Source organism: Belonocnema kinseyi, chromosome 4 (assembly GCF_010883055.1).
Source record: "Belonocnema kinseyi isolate 2016_QV_RU_SX_M_011 chromosome 4, B_treatae_v1, whole genome shotgun sequence".
Classification (NCBI taxonomy): Eukaryota; Metazoa; Arthropoda; class Insecta; order Hymenoptera; family Cynipidae; genus Belonocnema; species Belonocnema kinseyi.
The window spans coordinates 124590959-124601784 of record NC_046660.1 but is presented as its reverse complement, the minus strand read 5'-3'; positions in this window follow the sequence as shown (position 1 = coordinate 124601784).

The following is a 10826-nucleotide window of genomic DNA, read 5'->3' as shown; positions in this document are numbered from 1 at the left end:
AGTAGTTCAACTTTTAACCAAGCTTCTCAATTCCTAACGAAACAAGATGACTTTTTAACAAAATAGTTGCATTTTTTACAGAATAATAAAATTTGCAACTGAAGACTAGAATTTTTAACCAAACGAGGTGAATTCCGAACCACAAATATAATAGTAGACTTTCTACCAAAAAGGATTTAAGCGAAAAAACGAGAAAAGGGGGTTTCTTAAAAACAGAGAAAAAAATAACAATTCTTTAAAAGTTAATAATAAGAAAACATGCTAAATATTATCTAAGTTCGTAACTTTTCTTCCACTGACCCCCAACCCCTGTTCGAACCATAGTTTTTAGTATGACCCTCCCCCCATGCAATTGGTAATGCAGTTTACTGACGACCCCTTAAAGTTTCAATTTTTGTATTTAATGAAATTATCCTTATAATGTATAGTTTAAAGTTTGTTTAGCATAAACATACACAACGAAAAATCGACAAGACTCAGAAAACGAAATTACAACAATTAAAAGAATGATAGAAAATAAGTATATTGAGACTATACTTAAGAAAATTTATTCTCATCACTTATGATTGAGAAAGGATAAGAAAAGAAAGGTCCGAAAAGAAAGGACGAGCTCCTTAACAGCCATTTTGAATAAAAATACAAATTTTGGGACCATTTTTTATATTTAAAATTTTTATTTACGGCTATTAATAGCACTCAGAAGGTCAAACAATTTATCCTGATGACTTTTTTTTATACAAAAAAATCCTCAGTTATAGCATTTTCAAAATTTTTAATATCAATGGAAAATCAAAATTATAAGCCAAGCAACGTACGATATGAAAAAAAGTAAAGAAAAACATTGCTTTTTAAAAGCCCTACAAGATTATCAAAAATATTTACCCGAAAAAGAGCTACAAATTTGTTATGAACTACTTTTTGACATGCCACGTAGTTTTGGTTTTGATCATAAAAATAGTATTAAAAATAAAAATGAAAAATTGGTGGAAAAACAACAAAAGGTACAAAAACAAATTGATTGGAAAAAGTTATTCGCCCAAAAAAGTGATACAAATTTGTATTCATTTATTACATTCTTATTATTCATGATGGAGAAAGTATTAGAATTGACCGAAATTTGACACCACAACATTCAAATTTTGAACCAAATGTCGCAAAATACGACAAAAAGTCTCAAAGAGAAATGATAGGTTTTGAAAAATCCTACCAAATTTCTTTAAAACACTTTTCAATAGGACTCGTAATTTTGTTTGATCATAAGTAATACATGCAGATAATCGAAAATTCCAATATTACGCTAAAAGACGCAAGATACGTAAAAAATTGAAAAGAAGACTTGTAGGATATTTTGCTGTATACATGTATAAAAAACAGTATGAAAACCAAAATCCTATTATTAGCATAACAACGCGAGATAGAGGAAAATGTCTAAAAAAAGGATTGTATTTTTTAAGTTTATTTTAAGGTGGTTCAGAAAATATAAATTTACAACTGTCAGTCAAAAAACGAATGCTCAGCGCCTGTGTCATTCAAGCATTCTAAATGCAAAGAATAAATATCTGAGCGCGAATCGCGGGAATCAAAAGACGCACGCCCCAGGCGCGCTCAAACTTGCGAGCCACGGGCACAGCGCACGGTGAGAATGTGCCCGCGACAATAAATAATTCATTTACGGATTATTTTATTACAAACTAACAGTTAAGAGATAAATGTTTTTGAAATTTTTCAATAATTTCTGACCTTTTAGTTTAAATTGATAAATGTAAGGCAAAATATTTATATATTCTGAACAACCACTCGAGAGTAAAATTCAAACATACATTTTTTCAATTTTGAAATTATGGGGTTCTCAATTTAAAAAATCGGGATATGATATACATACATAGTAAGATACATAAATTTCTATAAAATATTGTATAAAAAATAAAATAAAAAATAATTTTATTATATAATTTTATCGTTTCATTATAATTTATTTAATTCATAATTAATTACACAAACATAGAAATTTACAAATTATTGTTTACTTAAATTAATAATCGTGAGGGAGGCGGTATTCCTATAACATTTAACTTTACATCTAAAAACTCTAAATCGCTAATTATGCATGCGAGAACGCTGTACGATCATATTTATTTAAAAAATTAAACATTTTAAATTTCAACTAAATATGTTTATCAATTAAAACTTTTAATGTCTTGAAACATATAGTTTCATTTAGTAGAATTTCTACTGCTTTTTTTAAAAAAACAAAATAATATTATTCATAGACAGTAAATTTTAATTGCAAAATGACTAATTTTTTCCATAAAAGATGTCAGCTAAAAATATTAATTACAATACAATTACATTTTAATTGAATTTAGAAGTAAATTTTATGCATCTACATATTTCCTTGATGCAAAATTTATTCAAATAATTGATTCATTAATTGAAAATAATAAATCAAAATTCTCGATATAAAATTTGTATTTTATATCGAGCCGTCTATAATTAGTTCCTCAAACTATACACGTGCCGCATCTAGGCTTATAATTTCTTTAGTTTCATTCAAGCATTACAAGTGCAAAGAATAAGTAACCGAACGCGAAGCGTGAGATCCGACTAGAGCATGCCCTACGTGCGTTCAAATTTTCGAGAAATTTGAAAATTCAATTTTCAATTTCATTTTATAAGTTATTAATCTAAAATTCTGTAGCGCAGGACAATAGACGGGAGAACTCGGACTCGATTGTCGGCGCGTGAAAGAGAGGAGCAGAGAGTGGGGAAACACATTCAGACTGTAAGAAGTGGGGGTCAGAATTCTCCATTGATACTTCTCCTCCGTTCCGATGCCTCGAGCTCGAGATTTTTTCAATCACTCGCCCTGTAAAATTTCACTTTTGCGTAGCAGGTCCCTTTTCTCGGATCACGTCACATATACTCGTCATATGGCAACTGTTTCTCGAGTGTTTTATTAATTCTCAAAAAGTGTACGCATAGGTGCATGGATTTATGCTCATATGTATTGTACTAGCATTTGTAGTTTTCATTTATTTTGAAATGAACTCAGTTCCTCATGACGGAAGGGGAGGATTTTTAGGTCTCCTCCCGGAAAGATATAAGCCCAAGTGCGAAGTCACATACGGCCCAGCATTGGCCCATAGTCGGCAAAAATATTTCCGAAGCTCGGCTGCCATCATCGCGCCAATGACGGAATGATAACTATGGCCTGCCCTTGGCAGCCAACGTTTGGCTGCCATTGTCGGCCCAACACTGGGTACCAATATCGGACCAACCTGGATGCCGGAGTTAATTCAAAAACTGATAAAAAAATCCTTGAATTGTTCTTAGGACGCATCTGCTTTATCCATTCATCATCATACGACTGCATATCGTTCGAATATTATTTATAATTTCAAGAATTGAGACTTCATTTAAACATTTTGGTTAATTTTGACGACTACTGCTATAGGCTAAGAATATGACAAAAAAGGTATTTAAAAAATAAATATTTATGTATTGCGAGTACTTTGAATATGAATATTAATGGTCCTGTTTAGATTGAATACATATATTACATTTTGAACATTATATTACAAATAACATTTCTAACGCTACGGGGTATCGAACCTATGTCTAGATACTTAAATCTATCGCCTAGCAGTCGGGAGTGCTAACTAATTCGCTAAACCGCCAAGTTAAAACACTGTGAAAAAGTCATCCTCATAAGCTACAGTTCAAAAAAGTTAAAGTAAATGTAAAATACACGAACTGTTAACAGGAATACCAATACAATAATTTTTAAATAAATACTTTAAATCGATTTTTAATGACAGCACTTAAAAAATTTCATCATGAACTTTGACGATTTTTCAATAACAGAATTTTTATCTTTCGTGTAAGATTGGCTTTTTAAGTGATAAAAGTGAGACTCGGCGCAATAAAGTGTCCATTCTGGGCCAAGCATCGGTGGAGGATCGGCAAATATAAATAACCAATATAGACTGCCAGCACTGGCTCAAGATTGGACCGATTCAAATAAAACATGGTTTGCTGTGGTAAAAGTGACACTTGGCCCAGTAATGTGTCGTCACTGGGTCATACTTTGGCGGATCCTTGTGAAACATGGTTCCCCGTACTAAAAGTGAGACTTGGCGCAATAAAGTGCCGATACTGGGCCAAACATCGGTGGAGGATCGGCAAATATAAATAGCTAATATAGGCTGCCAGCACTGGATCAACACTGGGCCGATTGAAATTCCGATATTGGCCCAATATCTTTAGCCGACCTTTGGCTGCCAAAATTAGACCAACGCTGGGTCGTGTATTCAGCTCCGGCAATTCGCACTTGGGAGTAAATGTTTAGTATCTGCGATGGCGGATTTAAACGCGGTTCCAGTGCACATGCAAATATGCGTACACTTATTAAGAATGAATCGAAACACTTGATAATAATTTCCCACTCCCAGGCAGGGTAAGAGTTTTGTGCATATAAAGTGTATATATGCAAATTGTCAGGTATCGTGTATGTATATAGTGTATAGGTATATATGTTTTGATGTCCCGAGTCGAAATTTAGACTCCAATTTGAAGTTGCAAGTCCTTATTAGAACCTGCTTTGATGCTATATAAACTTATAGCCCCTGCTTGAAACTTTTAACTACTAGAGAATGAAACATTAGAGCCTACTTTGTGGCTGTAACACCTTTCTGAAGCTACTTTGAATCTTTAAAACCTAAATTTTTATAACTCAAGACCCTAATTTGACGCTGTTTAACCTCCCCTTTAATACTGACCCTACATTGAATCTTTTTGAGCGTGCAATGTTCGAACTTCATGAAAATAAAGTAAAAATTATTTTTTACTTAGGTTAATTGAACCTATTGGTCATCTTAATGACTGAATGCCCACTCAATTAACAAAAATATTTAATTCAAGATTTAAGCTTATTGTTATTAATTTCCAAAGTGGGAAGTCAGATACGGCCCAACATTGGCCCATAGTCGGCAAAAATATTGTCAAAGCTCGTCTGCTATTATCGCGCCAATGACGGAATGATAACTATGGTCTGCACTTGGCAGCCAAGGTTTGGCTGCCATTGTCGGCCCAACACTAGGTACCAGTATTGGATCAAACCTAGCTGCCATCGTCACGCCATTGCCGGATTGATAATTATGACCTTGACTTGGCAACTAAGGCTTGGCTGCCATTGACGGAGTTAATTCAAAAAATGATGAAAAATCATTTAATTTTTCTTAGGACGCATCTGCATTATCAATTCATCATTATACGACTGCGTATCGTTTGAATATTATTAATAATTTCAAGAATTGAAATTTCATTTAAACATTTTGGTCAATTTTAACGACTACTGCTATAGTCTAAGGATATGAAAAAAAGGTATTAAAATTATTTCCTGAAAAAAGTTCCTACTCTTTCTTACTCCATTGGGAATCGAACCACAAAACTTCTGATTTCCGGTCATGTGCTTTTCGAATTAAGCAATTAGAGCTACTAGAGGCTTCAATAAGCTATTTGGAGGGTTATCTATGGTCGGTAAAGTTGCATCTCTGATCATATAACAGATTCCTTTAAAATAATTACTTATACCATTAACATCTAGCTAAAAATTGGTGTTATTTTCTTGAATTAAGAGTTCTTATTCTGATCCCTCTAATAGCTTAATTGGAAAAGCACCGGACCGGAAATCAGAAGTTTTGTTTTTCGATTCCCAATGGAGTGAAGAAGGACTAGGATCTTTTTTTCAGGAAATAATTTTAATTTGAAATATTATTTTTCATTTAGTCTGATTAGACGTTAAGCATTTTCTGTTTTTGAAGATTCATAACTTGATCGATATTGTGTAGATTTTCTGTCTTCATGGTTTAGAGGGTTATCTATAATCGTTAAAGTAGCATCTCTGATGATATAACAGATTCCTTTTAAAAAGGTATTTTTAAAATAAATATTAATCGATTGCGAGTACTTTGAATATAAATATTAATGGTTCTTTTTAGATTGAATACATATATTAAATTTTGAACATTATATTACAAATAAAATTTCTAACGCTACGGGGTATCGAACCTACATCTATATACCTAAATCTATCGCCTAGCAGTCGAGAGTGCTAACTACTGCGCTAAACCGACAAGTTGAAGCTCTGTGGAAAAGCCATTCTCATGAGCTACAGTTCAAAAAAGTAAAGAACCAAATTTCAAGCTCTCTTTTTCTAATTATTTATTATTATGCGACGTTATGTAAACGTAAAATATATGAGCTGTTAACAGGAATATCAATACAATAATTTTTAATTAAATAATTTAAATCGATTACCATTTTTCTTCGCGTAATATTTCGTTTTTTTCGTGATATACTATTTTACAACTTTTTGCAATGACAGGAAATGTAATTTTTCATAAACATTAAAAATTTTAAATGACAGAACTTAAAAATTTTCATCGTGCACTTTGACAATTTTTCAATAATTTTTTGTTGTCTTTCATGTAAGATCGGCAAATATAAATAGCCAATATAGGCTGCCAGCACTGGCTCGAAATTGGGCTAATTTAAATAAAACATGGTTTGCCGTGGTAAAAGTGACACTTGGCCTAATAATGTGCCGTCACTGGGCCAGACTTCGGCTGATTCTCGTGAAACATGGTTCCCCGTACTAAAAGTGAGACTTGGCGCAATAAACTTGCGATATTAAGCTAAGCATTGGTGGAGGATCGGCAAATATAATGTACCTGAAGTTGCGAACGTTTAAATGATCGAAATATTTTAAGCTAATTCTATTTTACCCATAAATATTATTCCAACTGCAATTTAAAATATGCATTATAATTTTGTTTCAATAATAAATTATTTACAATATAAATTAACAAAAATGTAAGCACTTCTTCGGGTTTTCAAAGTTAAAAGTAAAAAATTTCGTTTTTTTGAACGTTTAGAACTTCTGGCACATGCAAATATAAATAGCTAATATAGGTTGCCAGCACTGGCTCAACAATGGGCCGATTTAAATTAAACATGGTTCGCCGTGATGAGAGTGACACTGGGCCCAGTAGCGTTTCGTCACTGGGCCAGACTTTGGCTGATGCTCGTGAAACAAGGTTCCCCGTACTAAAAGTGAGACTTGGCGCAATAAAGTGCCGATACTGAGCAAAGCATCGGTGGAGGGTCGGAAAATATAAATACCCAATATAGGCTGCCAGCACTGGCTCAACACTGGGACGATTAAAATGCCGAAATAGGCCCAATATCTTCAGCCAACCTTTGGCTGCCAAAATTGGACCAACACTGGGCCGTGTATTCAGCTTCGGCAATTCGCACTTGTGTCTTTATATATAAATTGCTACTTCTTTGCAATGCTTAATCACAGAAAAATATATTCTCTTAAAACTGTTGGAAGGAGGCGCACAAAAATGATGAAATCTATGAGACGCTCAAAAGTTACCAGCGGTCAATAATAATTCGGTTTTGAGGTTTTAAAAATGCAATCAGAATATTTTCCCGTCACCGAAAGGGGTTCCACGATTGTGGGATGAAAAAGTGTTTAAAAAAATACACGAATGGAGAGCAAAGCAACTGACAGCTGTTTGGCCTTAATCGATCAGCGTTACTTGATCGTACTACCCAGAGGTGCGTTCCAGGCGACCACCCGGGTGAATTGGTGGGTGAAGTAAAGAAGTGGGCGGAGTTTACCAGGGTGAAGTGGAAAAAGAATGGTAGAATGAACGGTTCCGAGTGTGCGTCGGGTGTATGTTTGGTGAAAGATAGTTGAGGTTACGTTACACAAAAGTTAAGATTCCCGCCACTTCTACCCGACAATTCCACTGTTCACTCACTTCCACCTACCTAGTTTCAGTGGGTGAAATAGTCACCCGTCGATTGACCCCCACTCTTCACCCGAGTGACCACTGAACGTTTCACCCGAGTGAAGCCCAACACTCACCTAACATCGTGGAACGGCTCGGAGTGCATCCGAGTGCACCCGAGTGGTCCCCTGGAACGCACCCAAGCATGTGTGTTGTCGGTAAAGTTGCTCCTCTTAGCGGGAATTTTGAACTTGAATAAAAATGCGATTTGTGTTCTTTATTTTGTAATTCTTTATTGTCATGTCTTACTTGACTTCTAAATAGGAAAACTGTAAAAAGTGATAAAAGGATGTCGCCGTTATTTGCCGCATAAATTTGTTACTAACTTCGACGTCTGATGTGTAGAATAATCAATTAATTGAATTATTCAATGAAATTAATTGAATAATAATAATTCAAATAATTTTTTACATTGAATATCTTCGAGTGTACTGTCTCGACATCTAAGAATAATTAATCTTTGCGAATAAAGGCGTAAAAAATAGTTTGTAAAAAGTAAGTGCCGGTAATGTATTTATTTGCTTATTTTTTGCAACTTTTTCCTGCAAAAATTTGTTCAATTTTGTTAAAATTTGTTAAATATTGTCAAACATTAGCAGCGAGTTCTCGGCGGCATCCTTTTATCACTTTTCACAGTTTTCCTATTCCGAAGCCAAGTAAGACATGTAAATAAACAATTACAAAATTAAGAACACAAATCGCCTTCTTATTCTAATTTAAAATTCCCGCTAAGAGGAGCAACTTTACCGACAGTACACATGCTTGGTAGTACGATCAGCTGTCAGTCGCTTTGCTCTCCATCCGTGTATTTTTGTTAAACACTTTACTCTTATTTTTTTAGCTCTTACGCGATTTGCTCCGAAAAATAAGATGGTAAGCACATATCCCACAACCGGGGAACCCCTTTCGGTGACGGGAAGATATTCTGAGTGCATTTTCAAAACCCCAAAACCGAATTATCATTGACCGCTGGTAAGTTTTGAGCGTCTCATAAATTTCACCATTTTTGTGCGCCTCGTTCTAACAGTTTTAACTAAAAATGCTGAAAATTTGTATAAGAATGATATTCATCATGGAAAATTAATGAAAATTGTCGATTAATAAGTCATTATAAACATTTTTATCAACGATTAATGAAAGTCTGTATATTCAACAGTCATGTAGGTATAAGAATAACATATTTTCTATCGCTAACCACAAATATTATGAATGGAATTAAAATTTTGAAAAATATATTTAAATATACATTTAATAATTATAATTAAATTTACTGATTGTTATTAAATTTTGATTAAAGTATTACAGTAAATTGATTTGCAACATGATTTCATGGAAAAAATCATTTTTTTCTGAGGAACAGTACCACATTTCCAATGGGTTGGTCATTTTTGTTACTAAACAATAATAATTATTATTGTTTCTGAAACATTTTCTTACAGAAATATTACTATTTACATGTCTACCACTTGATTTAGGGGGAAAAGCATTTCTTTTCGTGAGAAACTGTTTACTGTTTTAATTTTTGTATCATATTTCTTCGATAATATGAACAGCCAAATGTATGAAAAATAATTGACTACTTATCTCGAATTTTGAGACGACGAGACAATTGGGAATTAAACCAGTACTATTATTGTTAATATAAACTTATTTCCTGATGAATATTAGATTGAATCTTGAACTAATTGTTTGTATTTTTTAGTTTAATTGTATTGATTATGTTGCTGAGCGACTTTTTAAAAATCTTTGCTTAGTAAAGAGATAAAAAGATATTTTTATTGCAGTCAGCAAGTTTGACATTGTATTCATTTGAGTAATAAATAACACAAAATCAAATTTAAATATGTAGCCTTTAGTTCTTTTAAAGTGTACAACGTAGAATAATGTTAAAAAACAGAACCGTTTTATATTGAACTCTTCAAAAATCGTTTCAAATATTTAACGACATAGAAAGTTAAAAAAAGTAATTATTCAATTAATTGTTTCGAACTTGAAAAGATTTTGGACATTGATTCAATGGACAAGTGTTAATGATTTTTATCGAACACATCCTGACGCGTTCCGTTAGATGAATAGGTTAGGGCATTAGGCGTTTGGTAAATACTCAGTGCGTGCGTGCGATCTCAGGGCTCGTTTCTTAGTACTTGCGGATTTTTCAGTACACTATGCTTTAGCGTCATAATAAAAAAATTCTATTAATAATATGTCTAAAAAATAACTGCGAATATTCCAAAACTTCCCAAGTGCGAATTGCCGATACTGAAAACATGGCCCAATGCTGGACCAGTCTTGGCAGCCAAAAGTCGGCAAAAGTTACTGACCCAGTATCAGCTATCAAATCGGCCCAGTGTTGTCCCAGTACTGGAACCAGACTTGGCATCTCAAATTTGCCAAGCTTTCGCCGAAGCTTGGCCCAGCAATGGCTCATTACAGGGCCGAAAGTCGGCATTACTCCGTCAAACTATATTGGAAGTCAAAAAGGCAGATTCCGGCCTAGCAATGGCACTTTACTGGGCCGAAAGTCAGTATCATTCTGGCAACCCAGGTTGGAAGTCAAAAAGCCAGAGTCTGGCCCAGCAATGCTACTTTACTGTGCCGAAAGTCAGAATTACTCAGTCAAATCATGTTAGAAGTAGAAAAGCTAGAGTCTGGCCCAGTAATAACTTATTAACGGGCCGAAAGTCAGAATTATTATGTCAAACTATATTAGAAGTAGAAAAGCCAGAGTCTGGCCCAGCAATGGCACTTTACTGGGCCGAAAGTCAGGGTTATTCTGGCAAACCAGGTTGGAAGTCAAAATACCAGAGTCCGGCCCAGTAACGGCTCATTAAAGGGCCGAAAGTCAGAATTTCTCCGTCAAAGCATGTTAGAAGTAGAAAAGCCAGAGTCTGGCCCAGTAACGGCTCATTAACGGGCCGAAAGTCAGAATTACTATGTCAAACTATATTAGAAGTAGAAAAGCCA